The sequence below is a fragment of the Bison bison genome, unplaced genomic scaffold (genome assembly GCF_000754665.1).
Source record: "Bison bison bison isolate TAMUID 2011002044 unplaced genomic scaffold, Bison_UMD1.0 scf7180017864036, whole genome shotgun sequence".
In the NCBI taxonomy this organism is placed as follows: domain Eukaryota; kingdom Metazoa; phylum Chordata; class Mammalia; order Artiodactyla; family Bovidae; genus Bison; species Bison bison.
The window spans coordinates 5,687,560-5,697,659 of record NW_011494608.1 but is presented as its reverse complement, the minus strand read 5'-3'; the positions used below and the strand labels follow the sequence as shown (position 1 = coordinate 5,697,659).

The following is a 10,100-nucleotide window of genomic DNA, read 5'->3' as shown; positions in this document are numbered from 1 at the left end:
TTGCCGACAGATGTGTGTTTGTGGGAAGCTGGTGTTTCTCCTTCCCCGTGAGGTTCGGGAGCCTCGAGGGCCTTGTTTGGTGCTGCTGCTGACGCGGGCTTCCTGAAGCTTCGAGAATGTGTGGGTTGAATGGAGGACTGTCCTGACGGAAGTAGGACATGGCCTGCCTTTTTCTTGTTTACTTGAAAACTGTATCTGTTGAGTCACTATTCTCAGTTCAGGTGTTTATCACAGAAACGCTTCTTAATCCTGAGGCAGCTCTTTCCGCTCGTTGGTTTGTGGGCAACAAGGGAGGCAGAGGGAACACGCCTTACGGAGCAGGTGTTTGCACGAAGGCGCCGGGGGCAGAGACGAGCGGCCTCCTGAGTGCGGAGAGAGTCAGGGCCACGCGCGCGGCGTCATGCCGTCAGCGTCTGGGGGCGCGGTGCATGCGCCTGCGCAGGGAGAGCGTGTGGATCCCGGGCACCAGCGTCTCCGCGGCTATGACCCGGGTGCAGGCGCAGCGTCAGCCACAGTGATGTCAGGCAGGCCGCGTGCAGGCCCAGCCTCTCGGAGCGCTGCTCTCACTCTCCACGTCTAACAGGGGCGGTGCCTGGCTCAACCTGTCAGAGGAGCTTGGCCGCACTGGCCATGAGTCAGCGGGTCAACAGAACGTGAGCCACGGGGGCTGCTCCTGATGAAACGAGCCCACGCTGGAAGGGCCCCGAGGCCGCCTGCCCTGAAGCTGCGGCGAGTAGGGGGTGGGGACCACGCCCGCCTGGATGACAGTGGGTGCGTTTGTGGGTGAAGGGCTCAGGAGCTGGAATAGGGGGAGTCTCTCCACTCAGGGCCCTGCACGGAGGAGGAGGGAGGCTGATCCGGCCGGGGTCCCTTGTCACTTAGACCCTCGCTCAGAAGCTTGAGGGCTGTGCTTGGGCTCTCATGCCGGCCACATGCCCTGGGATATGGGAAGAAGATCCCAGCGGAGGGAGCAAAGGCACGGAGATCCACAGGCGCGGGAGGCATGGGACCAGGGGGCGTTGGGTGCTCTTGGTGGGCGGGGCTGTCGGCAGGGAGCCATGGAGGGGAAGCTGGAAGGGGCTTCCTCCCAGGGTCCCGGGTGTCTCTTCCCTGCTGTTTTGTGATGACTGCCGCAGTCTCCCTCCTCCCGGGTCAGGCCCCTCAGTGTCGTTCCATTTACCTCTGCGGTTGGCTGTGTGCCCCACTCACTTCCATCTGCCGTCGGTGGCGGCTGTGGCGTGATTGTCTTTTACCCACGTCACACACGTGGCTCTTCAAGCTGTCGGTGTGCTGACTCGCGGGAGCCTTCTTGATGAGAGGGGGCCTTCTTGATGAGAGGGAGCCGCCTGGCTTGTCCAAGGTCTGTGCTAGGCGCGGGGTGCGGTGAGTCCAAACTGTGGAATGTTGCACCTGTCCCCAGTGGTCCAGATGTGCCCCCATGAGGTTCGGCGGGGCAGAGGTGTCCGTGGGTATTCTGTGCTTCTGGGGCCGTCGTGCGGGGTCTCCTGGCACTGCTGAGCCTGTTGCATCCTCCTCCCCAAAGCAAGGACAGCTTTAATTGGGAACACGCTAAACGTGTAAAATCCTTGCTGAGGAACAGTGTAGTCATGGAAACAAGTCGTTCAGTGACAGCGGCTTCTGGGGAGCCCCTCTGGAAGTGGGAAGAGAGAACATGTGTTTCCTCAGACTCCCTCAGAGAGTCGCTCCCCGCTCAGCCACTCCATGCCCGTCCACCAGCCCGAAGGATTCCTCGGATTGGAAGCAGATGGCGTGGAGTGGCTGCATGCGAGATGTCAGGTTGCTGTAAGCCAGACTTCTCAGCGTGGCCTCTCTGACCCTTGGCTGCTCCGTCTTCAGGGCAGCAGCTGGGTCCATGGGCAGCTCCCGGGGGAGCCAGTGATGCCAGCCTCTGCCCGGGCGGTGAGGGTCTGAGCTGAGGATGCTGGCACTCCCACCCCTGCCTGCAGGCCGCCCCCTGAAAACTGCCGAGCCCCAGTCCCCTCACCTGCAGCTGGGGAGAAAATCCTTTCTCACGAGGCTGTTAGTGAAGATCTGGTGAAACCACCCTTGGGCAGGTGTTTAATTAAAAGCAGTGCATAGGTTGGGGAGGAGGGACAGAACTGGGGGCTGCCTGGACGGGTGAGTCAAGGGGCCTGGTAAAGGTGTTTCCTGGTTACAGAGCGGGCGGAGCCAGGATGTGTCGCCCACCCTCCTGGACCCTGCCTGTCTGTGTCCTGCCGTGTGGATGTGCCGGTTTGGCCGTCGCCTCCTGCGCCTGTCTTGTCAAAAGGACAGGTTGTGACTGTGTCCACTAATACAGGCCTGTGAGCACAAAACTCAGAGGAACCTTCGAAATTAAGTAGTTAATCTTAAATCCAACAAGACTGTTCTCAGTAGCTGTTTAGGTTGTCTGTGAACAGAGAGCTTTGCTTCTTCCTTTCCAGGCAAGATAGCATCCCTTTTCCTGCTTTATCGTACTAACCGTGTGGGTGATTGTAGAGATAAACCATTCAGTCTTTCATCATTAAGTGTGATGTTAGCTGTAGCTTTTTCATACACACCCTGTATCATATTAAGGAAGTTCCCTACAACCATTGCAATAAACATGCAAAAAATTATAGCTAATAAACCAGTGAGGAAGATAGAAGTTGAATACAAAATAATATTTAATTAGTTCAAAAGAAGGAATAAAGAGAGGGCAAAGGAAGCAAAGGAAAATGGGACAGAAAACAAACAGCCCTTGAGCCACATCAGTAATAAACTTAACCACATCAGTAAGCAGATCGAAAGTAAGTGGTCTAAATACTCTAATTGTGGGTAGAGAGCATCAGATTGGATAAAAAACCAGGACCCACCTCCAGCTGTCTCCAAGTAATGAATTTTAAATATAAAGACAAAAATAGGTTGAAACTAAATGGCTGGAAAAAGATACCATTCTTACACCAATCTTGTGGCATTATGGGGAACAGAGAAAAGTAAACTAGAGCAAAGAATATTACCAAGGATAAAAGGTCTTTTCATTATGATGAAGGGCTCAATTTTTCAAGAAAGTTTAAGCCATAAATATTTATATACCTAATAACAGAGCTTCAAGATACAGGAGGCAAAAACTGATAGAATTGTAAGAAGAAATTAATCTAGAGCGTTCAATATCCTTCAATTATTGATAGAACAAGTAGACAGAAATGAGTAAAGATAGAGAAGATTTCAAGTATACCGTCAATCCGTTTGACCCAGCTGACATTTACAGAACACTCACCAGTTGAGTACAGAATATCTGTTCCCTCCGAGTGTACAGGGAACAGTTGCCAAAGCCCACCACACTGGGCTGCAATGGCTGGATTCTGTGTGCCAACTCTGCTAGGCCAAGGGGCCTGGTGGTTTGGTCAAACGTGAGTCTCGATGTGGCTGTAAAGGAATTTTGGAGATGTGACTAATATTTACAACCAGTTGATTTTAAATAAGAGATTATCCTTAATAGTATGAGTAGGCCTCATCCAACCAGTTGAAATTGTTGTTGTTCAGCCGCTAAGTTGTGTCTGACTCTTTGTGACCCCATGGACTGCAGCACACCAGGCTGCTCTGACTTCCAGAGAAGGAATACTGCCTCAAGGCTTGACATAGTTCCTGAGTGAATTTGCAGCCTGCCCTGCACATCTCCAACTTGCCAGCCACCACAATCACAGTGGCCAGTTCCTTAAAGTAAACCTCTGTGTCCAGATGTACACACCAGAGCTGCCCACACCAGTGCCCCGTTGGTTTGTGGTTCTGTGTCTTCAGAGAGCCCTGACTGATACACAGGGGGCCACAGAGCAAATCTCAATAAATATACAAGGAGTCTCATTTTATAAATTATACCCTGACAGTAATAAAATTAAATTAGAAACCAGTAACAAAAAGTCTTCAAAAAGCCCTCAGACATTTGGAAACAAAATGACACACAAATAACCCATGGGCCAAAGAATAAATAAAAAGTTAGAAAGGGTTCTGAAATGAGTGAAAATGAAAGCACAACATATCATCTGTGAGAGGGCACTGAAGCAGTGTTTCTGGAGAAATTTATAGTACTTAATGCTTGTGGTGGAACAGAAGCCTGGCTTTCAATCAGTAAGCCTCAGCCTCAACCAGAAGAAAGCAGAAAAATTGCAGAAGTTAAACCTAAAGTAGAAAAGGAAATAATAAAGACCCACAAACCCCCTACAGCCCAGTTTGTACTCACAGGTGAAAGCTGGGTGTACTTTCCCCTGAGGTCAGCCACGTCGGCCACTTCCAGGTGGGCCCGCCGATTCTGCCCTGTTGGTGCTGGCTCTTTGATTAGAGGGTCTCTCTCAGTTCCTTTGCTTCCCTGGTGGCTCAGAGGTTAAAGCGTCTGCCTACAATGTGGGAGACCTGGGTTCGATCCCTGGGTTGGGAAGATTCCCCTGGAGAAGGAAATGGCAACCCACTCCAGTATTCTTGCCTGGAGAATCCCATAGACGGAGGAGCCTGGTAGGTAGCCTTTGATTCCTGGCACTGTCTCCAGTTCTCTTCCAGGGCCGAGTTCTGATGTCACCCTCTCTCCCAAGCCTTTCAAGGGTGCTGGTGCTCAGTCGCTGCCCAGTGGTGTCCGACTCTTTGCAACCCCATGGACTATAGCCTGCCAGGCTCCTCTGTCCATGGGATTTCCCAGGCCAGAATATCGGAGTGAGTAGCCATCCCCTTCTCCAAGGGATTTTCCCGACCCAGGGATTGAACCAGCATCTCCTGCTTGGCAGGCAGATTCTTCACCGCCGAGCCACCTGGGAAGCCACTGGCCCTGTGCTAATACCCCCGGGTTCCCTGTAACTGTGAGCTCCTTGTGGCCGTGCGTCCTTTGGGAGACCTTTCTGGATCCAGATATTTCAGAAAGCGAGGTCACATGTCCCCTCTCCATAGGAATCCTCTCTCTCCGTCAGTGAGGCAAAGCAGGGCAGTACGGTAAGTCTCTTCTCTCTTAGGGTAAAGTTTGAAATTCTTTAGAAGCCTGACAACATTCTGTCTTATATCCTGTGAAATATTTTATTTTACTTTAGCCTTTATAGTAAAGAACAATAGGATGTTCCTGAAGTTCTCATGTACTTTTATGTTTTAATAATGGTGTTTATAAATGGACTGACCAGAGAATCTGCTAAGAAAACTTAAGAGAAATGTATTCAAGAAAAAAACACAAAAAACCTATGTCATGCAACAGCATCTTTTCTTAATCAGTCTGTATTACGAGTGGAAATGGTCTCATGAGCCTTTTGGTGCCCGTGGGCAGCAGAGGATGGTTCTTGTTAGCCCAGAAAACAAAGTATGTTAAACCGTTTGTTCACGGATTGTTTATTAGTACACGCCCAAGGATGGCAAGCAGGCACGGGCCCAGGCTGCAGACTATGTTGGCCAGAGAGGCTTGGCACGTGGCAGCAGAGAACTTTCAAACAGCGTTTACAGTTACTCCTCTTATGCAACTTCACAGTATTTGTGTGGGAATTACTGAACAGCCAAGAAAGATTAAACAACACGCCCAAGGTCAAGCAGTTTCAAAGTAGAAGCTAAAATTCAAACCCAGTTATGGCTAAATCCCAAAGCTTGTACTGCTCCCACAATATCGTGCCTCCTCTCTATGTATGCTTTGTAAGTTTCCAAACTTATTATGGGATACGAAACAGCCTCTATTGATTCAAGGCATATTTATAGAGCAGTGAATATGAGCTTTCGCCTATCTGACCCTCACTTTTCAATCTGTAAAACGCAGATAATAAGCCTTCCTCCTGGGCTGTTGTAGGGAGGAAAGTGTCTGCTATTATCCTGGTAGATAAGAAGAGCTTACAGAATGGCAAATCCAATCCAGTTCCAAATTATTTCTAATCTTTCCCAGGAACAGTTAAGGGAGGCAGTTTAAACTCTACAAAGTTTAACCATAAAAGTGTCAAAAAGAATCCTTTAATCTGCTCAACAATTTCAAAACTTAGTAAGAAACGGAGCAGAAGTGGAGAGGCCTCTGCTTGTGGAATTCTAAACAGATGTCACGGAGAGGGGCCAGAAGAGCGTGCCTCGAAGTCCATGAGATGGTGAAGGCCCTCGTCCACCAGGGAGACCCCTGTTGCTCTGAGCCCCCGTCACACTTCATCCCCTGTCTCCATCCAACAGGCCCCTGGCGAGGAACAGTTCAGTGCCAGGTTCGGAAAGCTGGGGCTCTCACGGAGCAGGACGATGTCCTGGAGTGTATCTTCTGTCAGAGGAGACGGCCGGTCAGCTTGTGAGACGTGCGGGGAGGTCGAGGAGGGAAGAGGACCCCCGGCCGTCTGTAGGAGACGCTCGCACACAGACTGTGTCCGATGGTTTTCCGCACTGAGGCGGACAGGGCACGACTTAGAACATCACCAGCGGCTGCCAAAGTCCTGAACTATCTATGCGCCAAGTTTTTTTTTTCCCATTGCTGCACGCTCTCTTATTAGTTCCTAATAAATCAGGAACTACGTTTGACCCCAGCAGGGCCTTCAGCACTGGATTCCACACCGCGGCTGCTTCCGAATCACCTGGCGGCTTATTGGGACGCAGTGCCGAGCCCCCCTTAGGTTCTGACTCAGCAGGTCCTGGTCAGCACCTGGAGGGAGTTTCTAACAGATTCTCAGCTGCTGCTGCTGCTGGCGGTGGGGAGCACACTTTGAGGACCACTGCTGTTAGGCATGAGATGTTTTCAGTTTAGCTTTTTTTTTTTTACCGCCTGCAGGACTGGACTGTAGGCAGTTGTGGACCTCTCTGATGTGCCTCGTGACCTGGGATTAGCTCACAGCCTGGCACATGGGAAGCTGGCTGATGTGAAGTCGCTGAGTCATGTCCGGCTCTATGCGACCCCATGGACTGTAGCCTACCAGACTCCTCCATCCATGGGATTTTCCAGGCAAGAGTACTGGAGTGGGCTGCCATCTCCTTCTCCAGGGGATCTTCCCGACCCAGGGATCAAACCCACGTCTCTCCCTCGTTGTGCAGGCAGGTGCTTCACCGCCTGAGCCACCCGAGGAAGCTGGCTAAGGGGCTCACTTCCAAGTGCCTTGCGGACTGATTTGTAACACCTGGACTCCCGAAACGGCATTTTCACAGACATTTGTGGTGAAATCTTAACATAAAATACAATTAAAATTAAAGCTGGGCATCCACATGCTTATTTGGGGAAAGTCAAGGAACACCGGTCTAGGAATCCATAAACCCTGATGCAGCCCAGGCCCTTCTAGGGGATGAGACGGACCATGGTGGCGCCTTGTGGGGTTCTTGGAAGCCCACCAGCCTGTGAGCTCCTGGTCGTCGTGAGAGAGCCTGATGGTTCACCGGCAGGACCCCCAAATTCCCAGGGAGACAGTGGAAGAAAAGGTGTACTTCCATTGTATTCTTGCCAAACAGGAAAGTTGAGTTAGATCGGCTTTTCAAAAGGACTGACAGAAAGCCAATGTGTTTGCTTTTGGTAAGGAAATGGGGAACTTCAGACCACAGACAGTGCAAGAGTCATTTCACAAAATGTACTGTCATACACATTTAGATGATCTCATTAGTCCCTAAAAACCCAAAACTGTTTAAAGAGCAGACACATTAAACAAAAAAATTCTGCCCCTTCTCCCCACCTGGAAACATCTACACTATTAAAACAAGCAAAATGGGGAGAAGATTATTTTGGCATCAAACAGCCGTGGAATAGACAGTGTTGTCAGCGTTGTGGGTGGGTTACTTCCTGTAGTCCGTGAAATGGAGATAATCCTTCCTCTCTCAGCGGGCTTCTGAGGGTGAAGCAGGTCACAGAACCCAGTGTGGAGACCCCCCAGCTCCCTCTGCCCTCTGGCTGGCACTTGCCCTTGTCAGCTCATCATCGCTGGGTGGCGTTGTTGGCAGTTGGCTTGTCTGTCATCCCACATGACCCAGGAAGGCAGAAAACGCTCATCTTTCTTTATCCACGCTCTGCAGAATATCTAGCACATGCTGGGTGCCCAGCTGCTGACTGTTAGACTAGGAGAGTCACAGAAGGCTTGTGGAGGAGGCAGGCAAAAGGAGGAGCCTTGTTCTAGAGTGGGGAAATGGCGTTTGGAGCTGAGGGACCAGCCTAGACAAAAGCAAGGAAGCATAAGCTTCTTTTACATATTTGGAGCAATTCTGTTCCAATATGGCAATAAAAGATGAGCTGGGAGAAGGTTAGCAGAGACCACACGGTGCCCAGTCCTGAGTGCCTCTGGAAAGATCCAGCCTGCTTAATGGGGGCAATAGCAGCCACTTTGAGACCATAAGGGAGGAGCAACAGTATCACTGTGACCTACCCCAACCCAAAATTGTTGGCTTTGTAAAGCAAAACCTGCATGTGTGGGGTTTTCTTCTTAGCTCTGTCAGGAAGTCAGTGTGTGGAGAGTTAGCTGATGTACGTCTCAGAATAGGTATAGAGAGTGTGTGTATGTATGTATGTATGTGTGTGTGTGTGTGTATATATATACATGACAAAGAAAATCATTGCTTTATAAATAATAGTCCCTGAAGAAAATTGTGAGAAAAGGAAGCAACAAAGAAAGTATACAACTAAATATTAGGATAGTTATCAGCTGCTGTAGAACAGGCCTTGAGTGACTTTAAAAGCAGTTCCATGAGGTAGAGGACAATTATTTCACCTTTCTGACCCTTCTATTCCCATTTTTGTTGAGAGTTTTAAAAAAATCAGGAATGGATATTAGATTTTCTCAAATGCTTTTTGTATGTCCTATGTGATGAATGTATGATTTTTCTTTTTTAGTTTGTTAATGAAGTGGTTTATACTGACGGATTTTAGAATGTTAAACCAGCCCTGCATTCTTGGAATAAACCCCACCTAGTCTTGCTGTAGCATCCTCTTTAGTCGTGAAACATATGAAGCATCCTTAAGAATAAATCTGGCAGAAGCTGTGTGTGGAGGACCTGTGCCCTGCATTAGCTAATAAGAGATGGTGGAGGTCCGACATACGGCGGTGGGGGCACGTGGTGGAAAGGTGCCTGTGTTTCAGAGGCTCCTGCGGGGATATCGGTGCTGCTCTGTGGTAAGAATCAGTGTTGAGAGTGTGAGGTGACACCTCACCGTCAGTGGGCTAAAACTCACTGCTGAGTAGAGTGGCGATGGCCTGAGCCCACCTTGCGTTTCCCCTTGCGACTAGAGAAGACTCCTTGTATCAGTACTTTAGCAGTATCACAGAGGCATTGATCATGCGTCTCATGTTTTTTTTAAATCGGTTGATAATCCTCGCTTGATTCAAAAACATCATTAAAGTTTTATGAAATGATTTTCTGTGTCTATTATATCTTCTACTTTTATCAAGTGGCCTTCTCCTGCAAAGTAGCACTTTGGGCTCAACTGCTGCGCCTACTCAATTATCCAGAAATACAAAGCCTGCTAGAAAAACAGAAACAAATGCTTTTTCCCCCTTTGATTTCTAATTCCGCAGCAAGGAATTGTTTAAAAACTTCAAATGGTGAGAAATTAGGGTTGTTTTCACTCTTCTTTTTTGAGACCCGTTATGGTCTTGGGTTTTTATTGATTCAGTGTGTTTTGATCCCTTAAAATCGTTTTTCTCGTTGCTCCACTTGTCACGGGTTTGGCCACTGACAGCATTCTTGTGCCCTTTTGACATGACTCGTTAATCGTTGAAAGATGGATTGCTCTTTGTTACAAGCAGTTCCCCAGAGCTGGGGAATCGGACTTTCTTCTTGGGGAAGATGATTTTCTTCTTGGGGAAGATGAAGCCAGGGGAGTTGTGACACTGTGAGGTTGAGCTGCTGGGCGGCAGTGGAGGGGGTGCTTGTATCCCTGACTCTGTGCCCGGGGGGCTCCCCCCCGGCCAGTCTGTGCTTCGCTGGAGTGCTGAGTCATCACTGCTCCAGCCTGAATTCGCTCTCTCGTTTGGACCCTGCTTCCACCATGCTCCTCATTATTCCCTTAACGTGCAAGTGTCTGGAACGTGATTTCTCTGTGGCAAGCTTGCCCGATGCCGAGATCGATGTCTGCCTTCTGGTGCTGCACCGGATGCCACAGGGGAAGACGGAGGAGGCAGGGCGTGTTTCTGGCCCTCCAAGAGCCAGCAGCATGGTGGGACACG

General features: G+C 49.6%; 1 protein-coding gene across 4 annotated transcripts in view; it reads left to right on the top strand.

The window, feature by feature from the left end:
* TRAPPC9 (trafficking protein particle complex 9) overlaps nt 1-10,100 on the top strand; it is a 390,359-nt gene that overhangs the window by 123,585 nt on the left and 256,674 nt on the right. The window lies entirely within an intron of this gene.